We start from the raw sequence: 21,958 nt of genomic DNA, 5'->3' as shown, positions 1-21,958 counted from the left end.
GCAGACCTATTTAGCTTACTCAGTGTGTGGTGCACTAGCTCCTAAATTTAACAATTTTATTTAACATATAAACCAATTTTAATGTAAATGCCAATAAGAAAATATTCATGCACACGAAATACTTGGGCAATGACTGATACCAGCCTCTTGCTTGCCTTATGGCTGTTAGCAAGAAGCCCATTTTCTCTGAAATGTGTTTAAATATGGTGTTTACCATCTCTGTACTTCTAGTAGTGTTTACTCCTCCTTTCAGCCGACATATTTAAAAAAAAACCAAAACCAAAAAGCAAGTATAAATACGTTCAAGAAGTATGGCAAATTCCCTTCTCCACCCCCAGAGCGGTAAAGCCACAGCAGATGAGCTGTAACTATGGCCTTGGGAATACAAGTTCCCCAGGCTCTTTTACCACACAAATATCAATTCAAGTTACAAGAGCCCTGTCCTCTTATACTTAATGAATATCGAGCCAACGAGCCCGCACGCCTTCGCAGGAATGTTTTCTTTCCATTTTCCTAACAAGGCTCTCCTCCCATACCGGTCCAGGATGGACTGCAGAAGGGTGTAAGTAGAAGGATCATCACACCAGTGTTTAGTGGAGGAATAAATCAAACATGGCTTCCCCCTCCATACATTTCCAGAGTTACATTCACTCCTGCTGCCGTACAATCTCAGTCCTACCCGGCGGGAAGGGGCAGGAGCAGCCTCCACCTCCCCACACCCTCACCGCCACGGGGGGGACATTTGCAGTCTCGCTACCCCTTAAGGGGGCGGTTTGAAGCCTGGGGAGGGTTATTTCCCCCCTTCCCATCGGTCCTGTCCCCCCGCTCCGGTTTTCTTTCTGATTTGCACTGATTGATCCCCCGTTCCCCGGGGAGGGAGGTGGGACGGGTGGGCACCTCTCCTTTACCCCTTTATGCTGCCCCCGACCTCCCGCAGCGCCGAGGAGGAGGAGGAGGCGGTCGGGGGGAAAGGATGAAGCTGCAACAGCCGGGACTCCGGCTCGGCATCGCTCCTTTCCGCTCCTCCGCCACCCAAGAGTCAGGCCCAGCCAGCGGCACAAATCCTGCGGCAGCCTCCGGGGGGGGACGAGGGGCAGGCGGGGGGGACCCGCGGCCCCGCAGCGAGAGCCAGGTAGCGGGGGGAGGAGGGGGGGGCGAACAAAAAAGCCCTCCTCCGGGGAACGGGGAAACGGGAGCTGCGGGCTGCCGGGCAGATGGAGACGGTAAGGACGGTAAGTTTGAGGGTAGCGGAGCCTCGGGAGGGGGAGTTCCCGGGAGAACCGCCGGGGCGGGAGGGGGGGCGCAGATGCCCCGCCACGGAATCCCCCGTCCCCCACGCCGCCTCCGCTGCATTTTTACCGGGTAGGGCTCGCGGTCCCGGCCCGGGAGAGGGGCGCCCGGTGCCCGCGGCGAGGCGCGCGGCCGGGCGGCAGCATCCCCGCGGGCGGGTGAGCCTCGCCGCCGCCGCTCCCGCCGCTCCCGCCTCCCGCCCGGGGCCTGCGGGAACGTGCCCCGGGTGCCTCCTCCCTTCCCTCGGGGAAGAGCCAGCCGCGCTGCCGGCCTACCGACCTGTGCCCTAGCGCATCCTTCTCCCCGGGGAGCCGGGCGAGGCGGCGGCGGTATCTCGGTGCCGGGGAGCGGCGGGAGCCGAGGCGACACAGCGGCGGCGGCGGCTCTGGCGGGTCCTGCGCGGCGGCCCCGCCCCCTCCTCCGGCCAGAACCAGCGCGAAAAATCGGCGGCGCTGATTGGCCGCCGCCGCCGCGCGGCCCCCGGAGCGGCCGTTTCAAATCCCCCCGCGCGGAGCCGCCCGCACGCGCGGCCGCCGGGAGCGGCGCCCGCCGGGAGCGGGGCCGGGAGCGGGGCCGGGAGCGGGGCCGGGAGCGGGGCCGGGAGCGGGGCCGGGAGCGGGGCCGGGAGCGGGGCCGGGAGCGGGGCCGTCCGGCAGAAAGGGGAGGCTGGGCTGGTTGCCAGGGGAGGGAAGGCCACGGGGCGAGGTGGGGCCAGGCCCGCTCGGGGTAGTCTGGCTCGCCGCGCCCAGGTGGGCGAGAGCGCGTCCAGAGCCCGCCCACCGCGGTGGGAAACGCTTTTTTAAAAACATCTTTTTGTTAGTATTATTTATCTTCCCTGGGGTCCGGGGATATGGCCGTGAGCCGTCCCCAGGTGCACAAGAATGGGTTAAACCCACCACCAACCCACACCCCCCCTTCCCGAAAGTGGAGGTGAAAAACGTTTAATTCTAAATATCTTTATATTATTATTTCTCTCCTCCTGGCCGGCTGAAAAGTGCACTCCTCACCGCCGGCCTCAGCCACCGTACACGTGCGCTTTCTAAAAATCCTGATTTAAGCCAAATGTTTTGACTTTCCGTACAACTGCACACAATTTGGAGACTGTCGAATGGTTGTAAGAACCGAAGTGTGCCTGGCTGCGAATTATCCGGGCTGTCTCTTCTGGAAGTATGGCCTGGGTTACTTTTTTTTTTTTTTTTTTTTAAGCTTGCATCAAAATAAGTACATGTGCTTGTAATTTGCCAATTGAAAACACAGCTTTTTTTCTTTTTCTTTCTTTTTTTTTTTTGGGTCAAATCGTTAAACAGCCGTCATGTTACAATAGGAACAAACATTCTCATGAACCGTCGCACCAGATAATGTAAAGCAGGTAATGGCCAGGGTTTTTCAAGCTTTCAGTGGTTTAATAAAAGATTTATGGAGCACTGTGAAGCTGTGTTTGTGTACAAGGCAGAGAATGGAGTTCCTCGGTGCTATGGATACTGTATTAACCTGGTAGCTAACGACCTGTCGCAACTCCTGCCAAAGGTAAACAGATGATAATTGAGGGAGGGGAACACACCAGCATCATACTTCATGGATAATGGTGAAATTAGGCCATCTGTTACAGAAAGGCTCAGACTGTTTATTTTTTTACGTGATCCTTAGTTTACTTTCATATGTTAAAGTTTGTTGATGTTTTTAGGCGAGCGTTTAATGGTGGCTGCATGGCAGTTAGCAGTTGAACAGTGCAAATTCAGTGCTAAGTACTTAGTAATGAAAATCTTAATCATTAGCTGATTAAAACTTTAAGCTGAAGGTGGCTGGAGGAGATCTGTCTGCAGTGATAAAGGTACCTTAACTTGTTTTACAGCCTTTCTGTGAAAAAGAAAATACACTATCTTTAAGGTGTTAGACAAACAAGATTTAGTTTCCGAATGTCAGTGTTTACAGCACTAAAGAGAAAGTGCCATTACATTTTAAAATAGATAATTTGGATTAAGAGTCGTGACAGTTTTATCTAGCTTCCTTTCTAAAGTTCAGTTAAATGCAGTCAGAGAAAAACTAAAGATCCTTTCTAATTAAAAATAGAGGCACCAGTATCAATACAAATAAATAGAAGTGCAAGTATGTGAATCCTGTTGTTTATGTAAGGGAATATACAGGCTTGCTTTTCTTAAGAGTTGAACAATAAATCTAACATACTAAAAGCACAAAGCATGCCATGTATTCAGGGGTGTTTTCTGTTCCCCCCTCAAAACCCCTCAACTTCCATAAAATACATTATTATCAATAATTTGTATGATACAAATACTTTATCTACGTTCTCTTGAGAATAAACTTCTTGTACAGGCCCAATTATATAAATTCATCTTTATGTATGACTTACAAAAGAGAAACAAATTTTCATTTTGTACTTATCACTAATGCATAATATCCTACAGATAACACAGTTCCTATGTTTGCCTTCTGTGTCAGTTCTTTAAGGTATAAGTGGAAGGATTTTGTTATCATGGTCAAGGTGACAAATCTTCCTGAGTGCTTACAATTCCTGTAGATCACTGGCCTTGTCTGTGAGACCAAGACTTGCAACCCTGTAATTACCTCCTGATAAACCCACCATGCAGATTTCCAGGAAAGCTTATGCTGGGAGTTAACACCTTTAACTGGCATACTATCAGTTTATATTGTAGATAGACACTGGTGTAAACTTGTCCAATGTCTTGACCCTTTAAATAAAAATTGTGCTTGCAGGTTTTTTAATTTTCAAAACACTTGGCAGTTTCCTTGAGCTCTTATTGTGGTAATAAAGATACCTCATTTTTCCACTGCAGTACACAAAGGGGCTGGTCCTTTGCAAGGGGATATAGTTATATGACACTTCTGAAAATTGAGTTCAAAAAAGCTTTAACTTCTCAAGGTATAAATGCATATGCAGTGCAGAATAAGCTTGTGCTGACAAATTACAGGCATGCTGCACTTACACTTGGGCTATTGCTTTGAAGGAGTTGAAGGAAACATCCTCTAATCAGTTTCTAGTAGTCACAATTTCCCAGGCTCTTGGGAGATTTTGTTCTTTCATTATATTTCCTTGTGATTTTAAATTCGAAAATATCTTTTAGCAGTTTTGATTTCAATGATCTAGCCAAAAATTATCAAAAATGCACAACTAGAGCAAATAAAAGTATTCATTTATAACTGACTCCCATTTCATTTGGTGTCTTAAAATTTTATTGCTTTTTACTTTCAACTTTTATTGATATATTGTGTTAAACAGTATCACATTTAATATCCCTCTTTCAACTCAAAGGCATTTAAATAAATGTAGTGGTAGCATGCTGTCCTAGAAATATTTAAATATTTTGGAGATTATCAATTAGTTACTAGGCCAAAAGATAATTTGCAATTGAAGCAATTCAAGCACTTTTTCAAGATCACTTATTCAGCAGTAACTGAATTGAGTGCCCCTGGCTTTAGGCATGTTCATAGGAGTTCTGAAGGTGAAGGAAGTTTTGTTTTGTTGCCGCAGCAGGGACAGTGAATGCTGGACAAGCCAAGGCCTTGAGCTTGCTGGAGTTGCACTGTGTGAGACAGAGGCCAGGAACAGGCAGTGTGTGTGGCATTACTCAGTGCAGCAGAGCAGAGCTGCCTTCTTGGAGAGCTGGGTCAGTGCTGTTGACAAGGGGATGGGGCACATTTTGGGGTATTTGTTGCCATTAGACACAATGGGGACCAGCAGTCTCTGTGCTGAAGCTTTGCCATTGCCCTGGCAAAGGCAAATAGTAAAGACAGTGCAGCTCATGAGCACATTTAATCTCACAGATCTCCATGGCAGGAGCCTTCTGTCTATGTTCCTCTCCTATATGGATGCTAAGGATTGATTGCTTCCTAAAATCCTTTCTTGTACTCATTTTTATTTTTGTTTTAGGATTGTATAGAACAACCTGTCTAGTGTGTATTTTCCTGCATGCAGATTATCTTGGTGGCAATGTGTAACTCAAAGTAGTGCTAAAGTGAAGTTACATGAGTGTAGTCCATGTGTTAATCAGATATTCCCAAATTAGCAGAGCAGCACAGCATGTTTGCAGTGTTTATTGTACTAAAGTGTTGAGTATGTACTGTAATAGGCCGTATAGAATCTACAGATGTAGTTTTTTCTTGTTTCACAGACTTTTCCATGTATTAGGGGTGAACATGAAGACATTAACAGTTCAAACCATGAATACACTGGTGAAGTTAATGCTGCCACTGTCCTGTTTTGATGTAGCACTGATGCAGAGATACCTGCTCAGTCTTATCCCTACTATCACCATGACACTTTCATGCTGGCAACTGGCAGCCCATCACCTTTGGCCAGCAGTCCATGTTTTTCTTGGGATTAACAGAGAGTAATTGTTGTTTTCAACCTGTCTGAACCTACACTTAGCTATGTTAAGTATAGCTAGACATGGGCACTGATCTTCAGCATGTCAGTCTGTATCATCACAACTGTTAAGAAAAATCTTTATCAGCATGAGTGTGTTTATGTCTTTGACCATGCAGTGTGTTGCATGCTGTTTCATATGGACAAGCTGCTGATCTAGAACTAAGAAACAGGGAAATATGAAATTTAAAATCAGTGTTTAGAAATATTTTATATCAATTGTAGCACATTCATCATGAAATGATAGTAGTAAATGTGTTCTAGAGAACTTGGACATATATTTGCTAATTAATTTGAATGAAAATTCATTGAAAATGGTTACTTGAAAAATTTGATGTGTATTACAATCACTTTTAAATTATCTTAAAAATGAGAAGGTACAGGCTTTTCAGACTTTGTGTAACCCCATATAAAAATGGAGTAATGGTATTTTTTAATAGAAAATTGATTCCTTGAGAAAAAGAAAATAATATAATTTGAGAATTTGAAAGAGAATTAGTCTCTGTCTAAATGAGGGACATCTTAAGTGCAGTTACAGTTTATGGCTTAAATACTGATCAGAGTAAAATATTATTACCTCTTGAAAACACAATTAAATGTAAATCTTCTTCATACTACAAGTTTCAGCAGCCTGTTTACCAGGTACACTTTCAGATAGGAGAAGAATGGAGTAAATGTCCCTTTTGTTGCAAATACTTATTTGTGTTTGCATCATTTGTGCTGAGCAGAAGGAAGGGAAGTGTAATTGAGGGAGCAAAAGGAAGAGGAAAGTTGAACACATGAGGGAGTGAGATACATCTTCAGGGCAAGACAGAGGCCACGAGAAAGGAAAATTGAGGAGCATGTCCCTGCTGTTTTCCAGTGTTGGGATGATAAAAACCAGCTGTTGGGATGTATACCAGTTCTCAGCAGCTAACATGCTTCAGCTTGGTATAAGTAACTTCAGTGAATCAATAAATTTATCTATAGAAGTTATATGTCTCTAATTATCTTCCCCATCATCATGACTTAATTTAAACATTGCTGACATTCAGAATAAAATAAATCTAATCTATGTAGAAACACACAGCTTGAGGATTCAGAACATATTAACTCTGCTATCTATTGATAGCATAGTATTACTGTATTTTTAAACATAAACTTAATCTCACTTAGAAGTATAAATTTCAAAATACATTTATAGTCAGAATTAATGCTTAGCAAAACAGCAAAAATACAGTTTTTTGCAATATGTTTGGCATGTGTTTCTAGATCTTACAGAGTTAAGCTTTAGCCTTAATAAGCCAAGTCTTAGCTTTTGAGGAGCTGTAATGTAGGTTTGAATGTTAAATTCTTCTGCATTTCAAATTGCTGACTTATGTTTAATCTTCATGTAAGTATTGGTCAGCAATAATCACAATGTGGTAAGTTATATAGCAACGGAAACCTTGAAGAGTGGGGTTTTTTTCATTTTGGCAGAGAAGTGACTATTGATATTTCCACTCTCTCCTGGGGCTGAAGAATAAAGTTTGTTAAGGGTTGAAGAGGCCAGATAGATAATGCTACTACTGTTTTCAGCAGATGCTAATGCAGTGTTTTATTTTGCATATGTATTAATCTTTGCTGCCTCAGTACAGGGTGGTGAGGGGAACTATGTCGGTCCTAAAGGGTAATTTCATTCTTTTTTAAGGCATGCCATTATTCTGTTAACAGTAATTGCTCTTTTTTTGAATGATTAATTTGATCACATGAACTGTTTCTAATTACGTTGGTGACTGGCAATTTCCTGTACTGCGAAATTGTAGCTGTGATCATATCCTATTTACTCTGTGTATATGCCTTGAGAAAAATGCTCACTGACAGGCATTTTCAGAAATTGCCACTAATTTCAAGAACTGTTTGGAGACTTTATATAAGATGCTTGGCACTTGTTTTACATTGGTGTTGAGTATGTGCAAATGTGCTTGACAAATGAGGGCCGGAAACAACTGGATGTGAGGCCAGGATGAGCAGGTTTGCAAATGCAGGCCTATCTGCTAAATTATCACCTGAGCTGTCACTGCTGTGAGAACTGAAAGGAGTGGGATGTGTTTCTTGCACATTTTACAATGTTCTTACACTCCAGCTGGATGTGCTCACTGCTGTAAGCTCTGTTTGCTCGCTTCAGTTACTGTTAATGAGCCAGAGTGCGCAGTGACAGCATTGAGAGGCTCCTGCCTGGTGAGCCAGCCCTGGCAGGGAACAGGGGCTGCTGGGCTGCCTGCAGGAGTCACACTGCATGCAGTGACTGCAGGAGTCACACTGCAAGTCACACTGCATGCAGTGACTGCAGCTGGGCCCTGCACACAGCACTGCCTGCAGGAGTCACACTGCATGCACTGCCTGCAGGAGTCACACTGCATGCAGTGACTGCAGCTGGGCCCTGCACACAGCACTGCCTGCAGGAGTCACACTGCATGCAGTGACTGCAGGAGTCACACTGCATGCAGTGACAGCAGCTGGGCCCTGCACACAGCACTGCCTGCAGGAGTCACACTGCATGCAGTGACAGCAGCTGGGCCCTGCACACAGCACTGCCTGCAGGAGTCACACTGTGTCCAGTGACAGCAGCAGCTCAGCCCTGCACACAGCACTGATCCCACTGAGGCACTTCTGGCTCCAGTGCCAAATCTGCATCCAGTTTACAAATAGCAGAAAAACATCAGGCTGTCTCAGCTGCATTTACAGCAGCTGAATTAAACTGTGATTCAAATGGAGAATGTACCCAGCAGAGGAGGAAGGTGCTGGGCTTGACCAGGGTGTAGGACACTGCCTGCATGAAGATTCCCCCACTCTCTGTTGTCTCACGCTGAAGCTGGGCACGGTTGTGGTACCACTGTGCTAAGAATAGCATCATTCCCATGGACACAAACCACTGGGAGTTGAACACTCCCCCTTGTGCAATTGCTACAGCAACTGGGCATGGAGTGCTTGCTGAAGGGCTGATGTTATGTGCATCTGCTGGGTCTGAGCTGGTTCTTCAAAGCTGTTTGCACTGGTTCCACAGGATGTGATAGGCACTTAAATGGCATTCAGAATCAAGGGGTCTGTGATTCAAAGCCCCAACTTCTGTTTCACCCCAAAAGTACCCCCAGAAAAGGTACTTTTGCCTCTTAGTAAAAGTACACCACTGATAACATCACCAAGAACAGTACCAGGATCCTGAATGTCAGATTACCATTCTCTGTGGTAATCTGACATTCAAAGCCTTCAAAGGAATGCATTCAAGGCCTTCAAAGTGCAACCAAGTGCTTTGCCACAACATACCATCTTAAATGTATGATCTACATGTGTTCCTTACTGCACCTACACTTGTAGAACTGTTACATTTGACTTGTACTGGAATGACTCTGGCAAATAGCTGTACTTATCAATAAGTTGTCTGCAGCTAATCATGTATGCTCTAATACAGCTGCAATGCCCAGTGCCTGTGGGGACTCTGGTCCAGTGCACTGTAGATCTGCAGGAACAAAGAGCTGCAAGTCTTTTTTTATGAGCTCCCTGATGTGCCTGTACCCTGTCCTGAAAGATTTTTACAGGCAAGCAGCCTGTAGGCCTGATATGGATATGTCCCTCAGAGTAAATTAAAGAACTTCATCAGATGTTCACTGTTCATTAGAGTGGGACCTGTGATCCCTGCCCAGTACACACAGGCTGCCTCTCCAGCTGCACATTGCCCTTCCTGATTTCCTTTGCCACCTCTAAGGCTGGGGCATGGATCTGTTTGTGAATCAGCTCAGGCATTGCTGCAGTTCTCAGCCAGGTGTGCAAAGGAAAACCAGCTCCCTTCATGAGTGGATCAGGAGTTCTGCTTTAGTGTTTTGAGCCAGAGAGCTTCTGGTGCCCAGCTACCCTCCATTGTGTGCCTTCATCTGCCTGGTGCCATCCTAATAAATGATGAGGTGTGTGCTCAGAATTTACCACTGTGCTGACTGCATGAACAGCAAACAGAAATCTGAAGGATGCTTTGGAGACGCGTTTTACAATGCAATATAAACATAGTGAGTGGGCCTCTTGAGAAGTCTGTGGATATGCCCACACTTGGATAGTTGCTGGGCCTAGCTGATTCAGGAAAGAACATAAAGAAGTCATTGATTCAATGGGAAACATTTATCCATGAGTTGTGGCTGAACAGCTTAGGCTCAGAATGGAATTCTACTTTGATAATTGTCAATATTCATAAAAAACCCACTTTGGCATCTGAGAATTACTTTATAAGTTGGTTTAAATAACCAGTTATCATATTTGTTAATTTTCTTTCTATGGCATTGTAGGCAAATTAATTGTATCTTAAGTCTTGAATAATTTTAAAGATTTATGACCCAACTATACTTGCCCTTTAAAAAGTCCAAAGGGCAGAGACTGACAAGCCTTACGTGTTCATATGGAACCAGCAGAGGAGGCCTCAGCATGTGGGTATCCTGTAAGCAATATTGAAATATAAATGTTAAATAATGATACCTTCTGAAGGTAAGAGCTGTAGTTTTTGCAAACCTTTTGCATACTCATGTGTGTATGGCAGGCAGACAAGCCCTCTGAAGTTTGAAAGATGACCCCCTTTTGAACTATAAGCATCCCACCTCAGTATGATTCCTAGGGAGAAAATCTTGTTGCAAGCACTCTGGATTTATGTAGGCCCTGCGGAGTTCACTGGTGGGTTTATTTGGCAGGTGGGCCTTATTAACCTGCCAGCAAGGGACTGTTTGACCTGCTAAGGTTTGTAGAGCTTGTAAATAAAGATTCTGTCAGGGAAGAGAGATTCTCTTGTGCTTCAGACTATTTATATCTCTTCTAACTGTGGCTGTTAAAGCTTATAAAGAAACAGAAGGTCTGGGATGTGAGACAGAAAACCCTGAGGGAGTTTTACGTGTTGTATTTGGATTGCTGTGTTAATATCCTAAAATAAACACAGCATGCCAGAAAATGGGGAATATTTTTATTGTAATTATTACTAACTCAAAGACATAATTTATTAGTTATTGAATGGAGCATGGCTGAGCTTGGCTGTAGGGGACAATAAAATAACCTCTTAATTTAACACTAGCAGCTATTGGCAATCAATGGGAACCAGACATTTAATCAGCTTAATTTCCCTCTTTTTTGCTACATTTCTTTGCATTGTTTTCAAGTTTAATGATTCCTAGTATTTACATTTTTTACAGCTCAAGTTAGTAATGAATACAATAAGTTTACAATAAATTGTAATCATAATAAAACTATGATAGACTCTCCATTAATAGAATAATTTTAATTGGACAGAAATATTATATTGAAAGGTGTGTTGTATTACAGATTGAAAAAAATCCCTTTAAGAAGTCTTTTTGTCTGTCTAGTGCAGGTCTGATTATAAGGTCCTTTCTAACTTTGCAATATGTAATTTTTGATAGGTGCACCTTATTCAGTGAAATGACTGTTATTTTATTTATATTCCTTAAAATGTAAGAAAATGTTTTTCTTTTCCTCAAAAGCTACCAGTTTGGACTAGCTGAATAATCTCTGGGAAAGGTTTCCTTCTGTTTCAGCAGACCTACTTGGACACCCAAGTGCTACTGCAGATCAAATGACAGCGAGTTCAGCGTCTGCCAGAGTTGAGCTTTTGAGTCTGTATTCCTTGTTCATTCACTCAAAAGGCAACTTTGGAATATTTCTGCCTTCTGTCCCGAATGGACTCAACAAATGGTTTTTGACCTTAGTTAGGTTGGATTGATCTGGTACTTAGGCATTTTGTTTTAAAATATTTTATATTAACAGCCACCAGTTTATAGAGAATCTGATGAATTTACATTTGCAAACATACTATTTCACTCCAGAGCTGCTTGCAGTGGCTCAGGAGAGCTCACTAGTGAGGAAGGACAAGGAGGGTATTACTGCTGATGCACATTGGGTGGAGAATGGCTTCCAAATTTTTCTAGTCACCAAAACTTTAAAAGTGGAAACTGCTTGGGAGAAACATGAAGACAGGCCCTTTCTTCTTTTGTTCCACCTCCTTTCCAGTGGGCATCTACTCTGTGAGCTGGATGCCCTGGCTCCCAGCCCTGCTGTGATGTGGGACTGGCAAAGTGCTGTGCACCTGTTCCAGGGGGATTAGCCACTGGTGACAGCCCATACCCAGAATTTCCTCTACAGATGGCATTACCCTTCAACAAGTGAGTCAGAACCATTTGACTTGGAGCTTTTTATAGCTGTTGTTGAGGGTAATGATAATCATCCTAATAAAGTAGTTCTTAACCTCTCATACTGAATAGTTTGCCATTGGTTGAAGAAGATACCAAGCTGCCCTTCACTCCCATCCCTATCAGCTTTACCAGCACTGGCAAAACACTGTTAAGCTTTTACAATCATCTGTTGTTACAGTGGGAAGTAAGTGTTGTCTGGTGGATGAGATACCAGGCTGAGGGTAGAATTGACTCCACTAATTAATTCACCATTGGGAAATCTAAGACTATATTACTTCCTCTGGTATTTTGATTTTCCTAATGATAAATACATTCATTTGAGAATTCAATAAACAGCTCATGCTGAAAATCAAGTATGCAGGATTGGTTTGCAGAACTGGGCTTTATGTTAAATTTTCTAGTCCAAAGAATCAAATATTATCTGTATTGTATTCCTACATGTTGACATGCTAATTGATTACAGAAATAATATTCATGGTTTTTTTCTCTTTTGTCTGCCACTTACAAGGCTTTATGTCATTCTAGTAGAACAGAGTTTTTGATATAAATACTTTATTGTCTTACTTTGAAAATTGTCCATATATAGTTCAGGGAATAAATGTCCTAAATATTATTCCACCCAAGCCTCTCTTTTTTCTTTTTATTATTTTCTCTTCTCTTTTTTATCTCCTCCCTTTCCCTTTTTTTCCCCCTTTTTTCTCCCTTCCTTTCTGCAAGTACATAAAAAGAATCAAGCACTTCCTGCTATCCCTAAGCACAAATTTAGTTCCTGGTATAGCGACTCTAACGTATTCAGGAAGGAAGAAATAATCTTTCTGAGGCTGTAGTGCTTTCACAGTGGCTGCAGTAGCTGTAGCTCAGATTGTAGCTCCATACTGGAGGAGTTGTGTAATGTTTGATCTTTGGTAGTAATAAGGAACAGGCCCATTCACAGGTGAGAATAATATGCATTGTGCAGTACAGTGAAGCAGACAAATGTTCCTGCATAGAGGAGACTACCATCTGGTAGAATGAAGTCATTCATACTAGCCACAAAATTCACTGAATAACAGTAATTTTTTTCTAAAATAAACCCCTCCATTTCCTGGCTAGGACAAAGTAAGACTGATTAGGTACCACTTGTAAAAGGTGAATTTTATGAAAGAAGAGAATGTAAGTGGTCTAGAGGAGAAGGATTTGCAGGAGAAGCATGATAAGATAAAGATATGTGTAAAATAGGACTGGGAAATGGCTAAGTGGGAACTGTGAGCTGAGTGTGTGGGAGGAAAGGAGGCAAGCATTCATTTCACCAAACATTAAGAACAGAAAAAAGGCATGGGTGGAGGGCAGATTTCTTTTTGTTAGTCTACTTTAAATTGACCTGTTGATTTCAGTTCCTGCAGGGCATTAAGATTGTGTTCAGTGGGCTTTTAACGTACATTTATTAACCAGCTTGTGGTGAATAGTTTCTATCTGCTCTTTCTTCTAACTACTCACTTTACCTCACCAAAAAATTCCAAGTGACAACCAGCCTGATTCACCTTTCAATTTAAGAAGATTCTATTTGATTTAGATCCAGCTGCTTTGCTTTAAAGATTATCAGCTGTTAATTTTAAGCAGCACACTGTAGGACTGCTCTAGCTTTCACCTGTGAGCAGTCAGGTCCAGCATGCCCTCACACCCTTACAAGCCTTCTCCTGGCTCCCGTGGCAGCAGATGTGAGGACAGAACAGCACGGAGTGGGTTACACTGTCGGTGTGGGAGGGAAACAGCTGCCTGGTAAAGCAGCTTTTTGTGGAGTATATCAAGTTCTGGCCCTGTTTTGCCATAAATTAGCTGGTTTAATAAACATTCCTTGCAGCCTTTAGTAAACAGACTGTTTCATGCTTGAACTTACTAACATGCTCTTATCTTTGCTATAAAATGTATATAATCATGAGAGATTTCCGAATGACAGAGTGGATTTGTGAAAACATCCGCATAATGTTTTTCCACTTGCTTTCAGCTCCGTTCATGGATTTGCTGGCTGAAACAATGTTTGGAGTAAAGTCACATGATCAATCTGCATTTTCTTGCAGTCTTCCTGAGCTTTTGCACCATTCTTTTTCATGCCAGGTATTCTGTTATCTATAGATCCAGGTTCCTTCTTTTAAGGGTAATAAATCAAAATTATACAGTGTTTACGATTTCAGTCAGAGAGATTATGTCAGAATTAGAACATTCCTGAGTGAAGGTCATATAAATCAATCCTTCAGTTATTCCATTTTCAGTTTCATTGTAATGAACAGTCCCCTGCTTGCAGTGAGAAGGCTTATGGTGCTAGAATACTGATAAGATGGTACTGCATTGAGAGTACATTTTCGACTATTGGATGAAATCTGCAATGCGATACATGACATATATGCCAGGGTCTGAGTTGAAAAGCCTTGAAATTGTCAAATTATAGCAGTCTAGGGATGAGACTGGTTTGCAAAATCATTCTATCCTCTTTATAGCAGAAAAAAATGTAATGTGCAAAGTAATAACAGAGGATTTGTAGTAGAAATGTAAAAGCATAACACACCGCTCTTTCAAGCTATCATGTTAAACAGGTTAATGGTATATTGTTGTGCATGCTTAACACAGGGGTGTGATTTTTACCTGGGTGGTAATGCACAATAACTAACATCACTTTTCCTACTTAAAATACTTGACAAGTGATGTTGCTTGTAATAACATAATGTAGCTAAGTAGCCATTTTAATTGCTTGCAAAATTGTAGTACTGAGAAGGAACTTGGCGTTGGGATCAGACTAATGGGATTTGGTGTATGCTGCCAATTACTCAGGTTATTGTCTAAATTCCTTGATCAAACATACACCCTATATGTACTTCCTAATGTATATATTGAACAGGACAGTATAAAGCAAATACTACTCTTTGAACACACTCCCACTCACTTTACCCTGGGGAAATTGCTGAAACATGCATATCTCTATTTATTTACTATACACAGCCCTCCACTGACATGCCAGTATTCCAGGGCCTGTAAGTTCCAGTCTATTTGTTCCTTTCCCTTTGACTAGCTCTGCACTCCCACCAGCTTCCCCCTGGGTCAGACATATTTGGTTACCACTCAGCCCTGATTTCCATGTGGCTTCCTCCAGTTCCTGTGCACCCCTGCCCTGTGCAGAAGCACAGCTGGAGGCCACAAGGAGGAGGAGCTCTCCAGGGTTCTGCTCAACCTGAGGTGCAAAGATCTGGGGAGAAGTTCCTCAAACCAGGCCTTCAATCCAGCAGCTTGAGTCAGCTTGTAGAAATCCCCAATAGTATCACACTGGTAAAGGTTGTACATTGTAAGGTTAAAAATGGAAAAGGGAATTCTGACAACTCCTTATTTACCTGCCTGCATTGAGATGTTCTGGGTAGTGCCCTGAGTGTGGAGATTGCAGTCCTCCTCCACTTGGTGTATCTGAAGGGATGGTAGACCAATGGAGGTGGGAACGATGGCTGTGGAGGAGGTGACAGACTTCCAGAAGCAATCATGAAACTGTGAACTCACCAGAAGGGGACCTGCAGCTGATGGATTCAATTTCTGAGGATCCACTCAGGATCATCCATCATGCTGGGAATTGCAGGTAGCCCTGAAGCAAAGTGAAACATAGTTTTTAACCAAAATTTTTAACAGGAATTTTTAAGGAGGTGCCTTCAACGTTATCTTTCTGGTTTTACTGGAAATCTAACAGCATCACCTTTTGATTGGCAGCTTCAGCAGGGACATTTGAAAGAGTTGGCCTCTCTGTGCTCCCTGATGGATTGACCTGGACTTGGGCTACACAGGAAAAATATCTGCACAGTTTTTACCTTGCACTGAGCTTGCTGCTCCTGCTTGTAGGAACTGAGGGATGATAAGCTTAGGACAAAGCCCAAGGACCACAAAGGCCAGTGATGATAACCATGTGAAAAACAGAGGATCGAGAAGGAATAGGGAAGAGATAAAGGGGCACAATAAGAAGGGCACTGGGATATTATTCAGCTCTTCAGGAAACAATCACAGATGTTAAGCAGCTCGTTAGGAAGGAATAAATCTCTCCATTGTACCAGACTTGATCAAAACCAGCCTGAATGTGAGTGTGGCTATGTGAGCATGGCCTGTGTGTGCCTCTGCAGTGCAGAGGCTTGGAGGCAGGTTTGCCACCAGCACACATGAGCTGGGACACAGCGATGCACAAGTAACCTTGGTGACAGAGGCAGGACTGAAACAGCGAATTCACAGCTCCCAGCTCTGTGCTCAGACCCCCAGACTCTGTTCTCTGTGTGTTTATCAGCAGCAATGAAATACAAGTCACTGCTGCAGGCAGCACTGCTCTATGCTCACCCTATTCCTCATACTTCTTCCTTAAACACTCATTTCTGACTATGACCAGAGATTGGATAAAGGGACTCACAGGCCTTTGGTTTAGCCCAGGGTAGTCATTCTAGTTTCCATGATGCCAAATGAAGCCTTCATCCAACCTAAATAAAGAACAGGATGTGGCACTGTTAGTTTCTTTGATTACAGTGTCTTAATAAATTCTAGAACAAATGTACTCAATTTGAATGCAAAAGAACATTCTCTTACTGTCAACCCTACAAGCTGGTCTTGAAAGCTGATAGTCACTGAATTCTTTTTGTCCTGTACATCAATGCAAGGAAAGCTGTGAAGACAAAACCTGTACATTTCTTCTGCAATACCTCTTCCCTGCCTCCATATCCTGCTTCAGCACTGTCTGCAATTCTTACCTTCAGCAGGTTTATGAAATGTCTCAGCTGAATAAAATTATATTGTAACTGATAGAGGTGCAGGATTGGAATTCATTTCATCTTTATTACAGTGAAATGAAATTAGTTATATTGACAACACAGTTATGAAGGGACCAAAAGCTACAATATTTTTTGTTCTCATGTTAGTAAAATAAGTTGATAACCCTGATGTGCTGTATAGAACAATTATTTTAGTATGATGCTGTTTCACAAAATAATGTAAATATATGGATTGCATAGGTGTTTCTAGGCACAGAATTTGCTCACAATAAATAATATGTGATCTTACTTTGCTTCAGTAAAATTCCAGTTTATCTTCATTTTATTCATTCACTTTGTGATACCTAAGTTTGCCATACTAAAGACTCTTGAGGTTCTAATTAGTGATTTTTGTGGAGCACCGTTGACCACAGTGATTTGAGAAAAGGTCAGTGGTTCTAGGAACCTGGAAAATACTTGGATTGGAGCACATTGTCTTTCATATTGGTTTATTTAGATAATTCAAAGTTTTAAACAGAAAGGTAACATATAATGATTAATATGATGCCTCCTATCACTGGAGGAATATATTATCAAAGCCTGTCCTAAAAATTTCTTTCAACCAGATCTGTCATTTTTCATTTGGACAATATTGACTTGTTCATCTTTTTGTTTGAAATGTGCTTTACCACACACACACACACACACACAAGAAACCCCAGAGTAGTCAGAGAAAGGAGATACCTTTGAGAATCATCCCTAATATATTTCCATTAATCTAAATGCAGTAACAGCCATAGTATCCAGCCTATATGCTCTGCAAGGAGAGAAATACAGTTCCATACACAAAAGGCATAGTCTGGTTAAATCAATTTCTATAGCATCTTGTCTCCACATATTTCAGAGCACCATCCTTCTCAATTAACGTCAGCTCTGCTCTGAGAATACTCTTTGGTAGTTAACTGTTGCTGTTAGAGAGCTAACTTCAGATTGAACACAGCTGGCTTATGTATTTTGCTGTTAATAGTTGTGATAATGGAATAGCAAATTCAGGGGGAAGAAACTACTAAGCAGAATGCAGAGGATTTTCAACCCAAATAAATCAACTTTAAGGATAAGGAAACACAAATGTAAATTTCCTTTGACTGACTCCTGATAAAAAAAATAAATTACAAACTTAGGGTAGGTCTTATGGCTTTCTTTTTCCTAGATTTCTAAGCCTTTGGCATATTGGGGGTTGCTCACATGCTTCTGTGCAAACACCACTAATCTCTAGAATATTTCATTTTAAATTCATTTTTTGGCGCTTCTTTACTTTCATTTCCACTTACATCAAAGTCAAACAGAAACCCCTCAAACAGCCCAACTCCTCACAGAGCACAAGAATGGAGAAGGAGCAGATACAAAGTTCAGGGAGGGCATGAAGAAAACACGTAATGCATGTGTGAGGAAGATGACAGATGAAAGAAGAAGAAAGCCAGCTGAAGAAAGAGGATGAAGGAAGGCAAGTGCAAGGCAGATTTTTAACACATCTCAGACTTGCTGTGGCTTTTATGGGTAATTAATTACCCACTAGAGGGAGATCGACTGTAACTTGTTGCCAGGGTGATTATGGCAGAAGTTGGACTTGGTAAAGTGCAAAGGGGAAACCCTGTGGTAAGAAAGCAAGGGAAGCTACACGTTCCTTTCCTTGGTAGAGTTTCATTCTGTGTAAGTTACCAAGCAGACTGAGATCTCTTCCCTTCCTGACCTGGCTTTCATTATGTTTCTACACAAAAAATCCCCACCTTTATTAACCTGTTTGTTCTGTTGGTGAGAGGAACATGTGGAGTTTAAGGGTGGCAGAAAGTGTGCAGTGCTTGTTAGGACTGCACTGCCATAGGCCCCCAGCATGGGGGGAGCCATGCACGACTCACTCAAGGGCTTGAGACCCCCTGACAGGGACCCTTTGGTCCACCTCAAACACCTCCATGGTTCCAGGTGAGGACTTGTCTCTCACAGCTTTATTAGCTGCCCATGGGTAATCAGTTATGGTCTCTTACTCTCACCTCTATTTGTGCAGAACAGAGGAAGCTTTTAACATTCAAAGCAGGCTTAGGCATGTCCTTTCCTCAAGGGAAACCAAGAAAGGAAGTAGTAATGGATGCTTAGAATTGGAAACAGATTATAGGAAAAGCAGCTCCTACCCATTTGTGTCATTCATGCTTCTAAAAATCAGCAGTTTAGGGATTTCCTAATTTCCAAAGAGGACACTGCAGCTAGACAAGCATGTGCCAGTGACTTCATTAAGCCTAGATCCCTTGAGTGTATCTATTTTCTTGTTGAGCTTATTTATTTATATTTTGAGAACATCCTGTGGCAATGAGTTTATATGAAAATATATTTCCTTCTGTTCTTTTTTAAACCCTGCTCCCAGATAAACTGGTTTAATTAATATGGCATTATGAACAGCAATAATAACCATTTTTTTATTAATTTTCCTCCCACCTTCATAATTTTCCAGACCTCTGTATGTCCCCTTCCTGTTGCAGAACAGAATTCTAACCCCACTCTGGCTCCACTGATACTAGGATTTTTGAATAATATGAAGGCTTTTCAGAGTCAAGCTATTAGAAATGCAAGTGGTCTTAACTCTAACCTTGCCTTTCTGCATAAGAACTGTTGGAAACAGTTGAACTTGGAAAAGATGCATAATTATTTCCACACAGGAAGTTAGCAGTTGATAGTTTGGTGTCACAGATAGAAATGAGTAGTCTAACATGAACTAAGTAAGAGCCAAACCAATTATCTAATGCCTGTGAACCCTCAGGGTCAAATACAGTCTCTGCTACCATGTGGAATGCCAGAAAAGTTTGCTGACAAACACCAGCCATCAAAAACACTTCTTCCTCACAAACTCCATGTCATAGTTTCCAAAGTGGCCTGTGGTTACATCCTGCTTACCTTCAACTTCCCTCAAAAATACTACAGGAGGTTCTGAGGACTACTGGTTCAACAACCCTGGTTTAATAATTATTAAAAACATGGCATGACTTTATTTATCAGTGGCCTGATATGATCCTTAAACAAATCAGGTTAAGGTAAATGTAAAGCAATGAATTTGCAAAATCCAAATATAAGCAACACATTCACATTGCTTATCCAAAGCAATCCACAGAAAAGAAATAGGGAATACAGGACATTTGCAGACCTAGCAGACCAGCTGGCTGTGCTCTGTAAGAAAACTAGGCACAGGTGCTGGGATTGTGCCCAGGGCCCTGATTCCCAGCTGGCACGCTGAAAGAGGCTGCAGGGAGAGTTAGATGTCTGCTCCTTGTGAGGAGAGGCCTCGCAGAGGGGAGAAGGTTGTTCCCTTGGCACAACGGGGAAGCTCTGCTGGCTAAGCCAGCTTTTTGTTGATATCTGTTGGGCATATTTCCTTTTTCAGCTGTTGAATGAGTGATTAGAAAAGAAAATGATTGATATGTGTCATATAGGAATGAGTGTGAGGCTTGCCACCCTGACTGATGAGCAGGCTGGACGGCTCACTTTTACCTGCTGCACAGATTAGTCCCAATGAGCTCCTCTTGCTCTATCCAGCTGATGAACTCCTAAATATCTGCAGACCCCAGATAAGCCTTCAGTTTGTACACAAAATTCCCTCCTGAAATTGCTTTCAGAGGAGAGTGCCTGCTTTGGGGGTTTTTACTTCCCCTGGATACTGATCAAATCCAATGGCAAAGCTCTTTTACGTCAACTTGGTATTTTCTTACATATACAACTTGCTAGCCACGCTTTGTACACACATGCAACAGGATTAAAGCATATAATGTGTTACTGAGAAAATACCTAATTGCTTGAAGGTAACAGGATGTTTGGGGGTGAATGCCTCCCAAGTCTGTCTCTAGGGGATACTATAATAATAATAAAGTGAATAGAGGCCTAAGACAGGCAGGAGAGAGGTTGCTGATTACATGGGAAAGCCCAGACAAAGCGTCTTCTGTTTCTGGTGCCTGAAATTCAGCCACACAAGAAAAAGGCAGGATACTGGCAAAGCACCACTGGGATGTACTTGTGCTGATGGCTCTTTGTTGTTTTTCTATAGCTTCACATCACATTTTAACAGGTATTTCCCCTCAAGATTCTCATATAGCTACAAATCAAGTCTTGTCAACAGAGCTGCCACTTCACTTGACTTGGAGGTTACCATTCTTTCTGTCTCACAAAAACAAAGACTAAAATGTTAATTTTTATCTCTATCCAAGCCTTTTATGATGTTATCTGGCAAGAAACAGGATTTGATGTTACAAGTACATAACTGCACTGATCCTTTACCACGCTGTGTGAATGTCTCTGATAGCAAAGGGACATGGCATGCATTTGCATGTGTAGAATTGGGGCCCAACAGCTTAGGTCCTGCTGAGGTCAAGGCACAGAGATCCAGACAAACAGTGATTTGGAAAATTTACAGTAGAGAGCATGGTTGTAGAAAGGGAAAGTACACTGACCATTCCAAAGGAACCAACTCCTTTTTTAAATCTCTTAATCTGCTTTTCATTATCTCTGTGGGGAGGCCTCTTGAGAAAAGCAGCTCTTTGACTTGAATAAAGGAGGGGCTGTGGGCTTGCATGCTGGAATGGGGAGGTCATTGTATGGCAGTGTGGAAGATAGGAGTGTCAGTCAGGTCAAGGAGAACAGGATGGAAAAGTGTGAGATCTGTGTTACAGGCTTGGTCTGCATTATGAAAGGTAGAAGGTTTAAAGCTGAAAGGCAAATAAGAGACAGTGAATTCAAAGGTTGGAAAGACACATTCTGGTAGGGTTATTCAGGCTGACTGTAAGGGAAAATATGAGCCAGGACTGATAAGATCATCATCAAAACCAGCAAGAAAGAGGTAACGACAGCAGAGGCCCGAGGGGGCTAAATTCTACACAGGAATTTTAAGCATCAGGCTTCAGCAAATGAACATATCCATCTTCAGTATTTTTCATTTGCTCTTTTAACAGAAATGCTTAGCTCTGCTCACCTCCTCTGAGGCAGAGAAAGCACAAATATGTCCCCTGGGGGACAATGGGACAATGTTGCATTTTGCCTGCACCAGGTCATATACAGCTGTGTGCATGTGCTGGCTGTAACCTGCTCCCCTCCAAACCAGAACTTACCATAAGGAGCCTCAGCCTTGCAAAATTGCTAAAGTAAGTTACATTGCTGCCATTAAAATGGCCCTTGGAAATAGCACTTTTTCTCCTTTTTAGAATACAAAGGTAAAAATGCTCCTAAAATGGTATTTCTTTAATGGACACAAACTGAAGGGTATCTGTTTTGGAGGGACCTCCTGTCTTTCCAGTACTCCT

The 21,958-nt window shown here is 42.5% G+C and overlaps 1 protein-coding gene across 8 annotated transcripts in view; it reads right to left on the bottom strand.

Annotated features, from left to right (window-relative positions):
• The window catches only part of NSD2 (nuclear receptor binding SET domain protein 2), a 100,139-nt gene that overhangs the window by 73,224 nt on the left and 4,957 nt on the right, over positions 1-21,958 (bottom strand). For 5 of the 8 annotated variants that reach the window (XM_071447258.1, XM_071447264.1, XM_071447263.1 and 2 more), the window contains exon 1: positions 1,570-1,713. The exons of 1 other annotated variant lie outside the window; for it this stretch is intronic. The gene's annotated coding sequence lies outside the window, so the exon portion shown is untranslated. Of the gene's footprint in view, positions 1-1,359; positions 1,492-1,569; positions 1,714-15,405; positions 15,488-21,958 lie in introns of those variants that run through there. 2 more of the 8 variants (XM_071447259.1, XM_071447261.1) reach the window with 2 other exon arrangements.

The sequence above is a fragment of the Agelaius tricolor genome, unplaced genomic scaffold (genome assembly GCF_023055355.1).
Source record: "Agelaius tricolor isolate 1412-34295 unplaced genomic scaffold, bAgeTri1.0.p SCAF_24, whole genome shotgun sequence".
Classification (NCBI taxonomy): Eukaryota; Metazoa; Chordata; class Aves; order Passeriformes; family Icteridae; genus Agelaius; species Agelaius tricolor.
The sequence above is the reverse complement of the archived record's forward strand: the minus strand, read 5'-3'. Positions and strand labels throughout refer to the sequence as shown.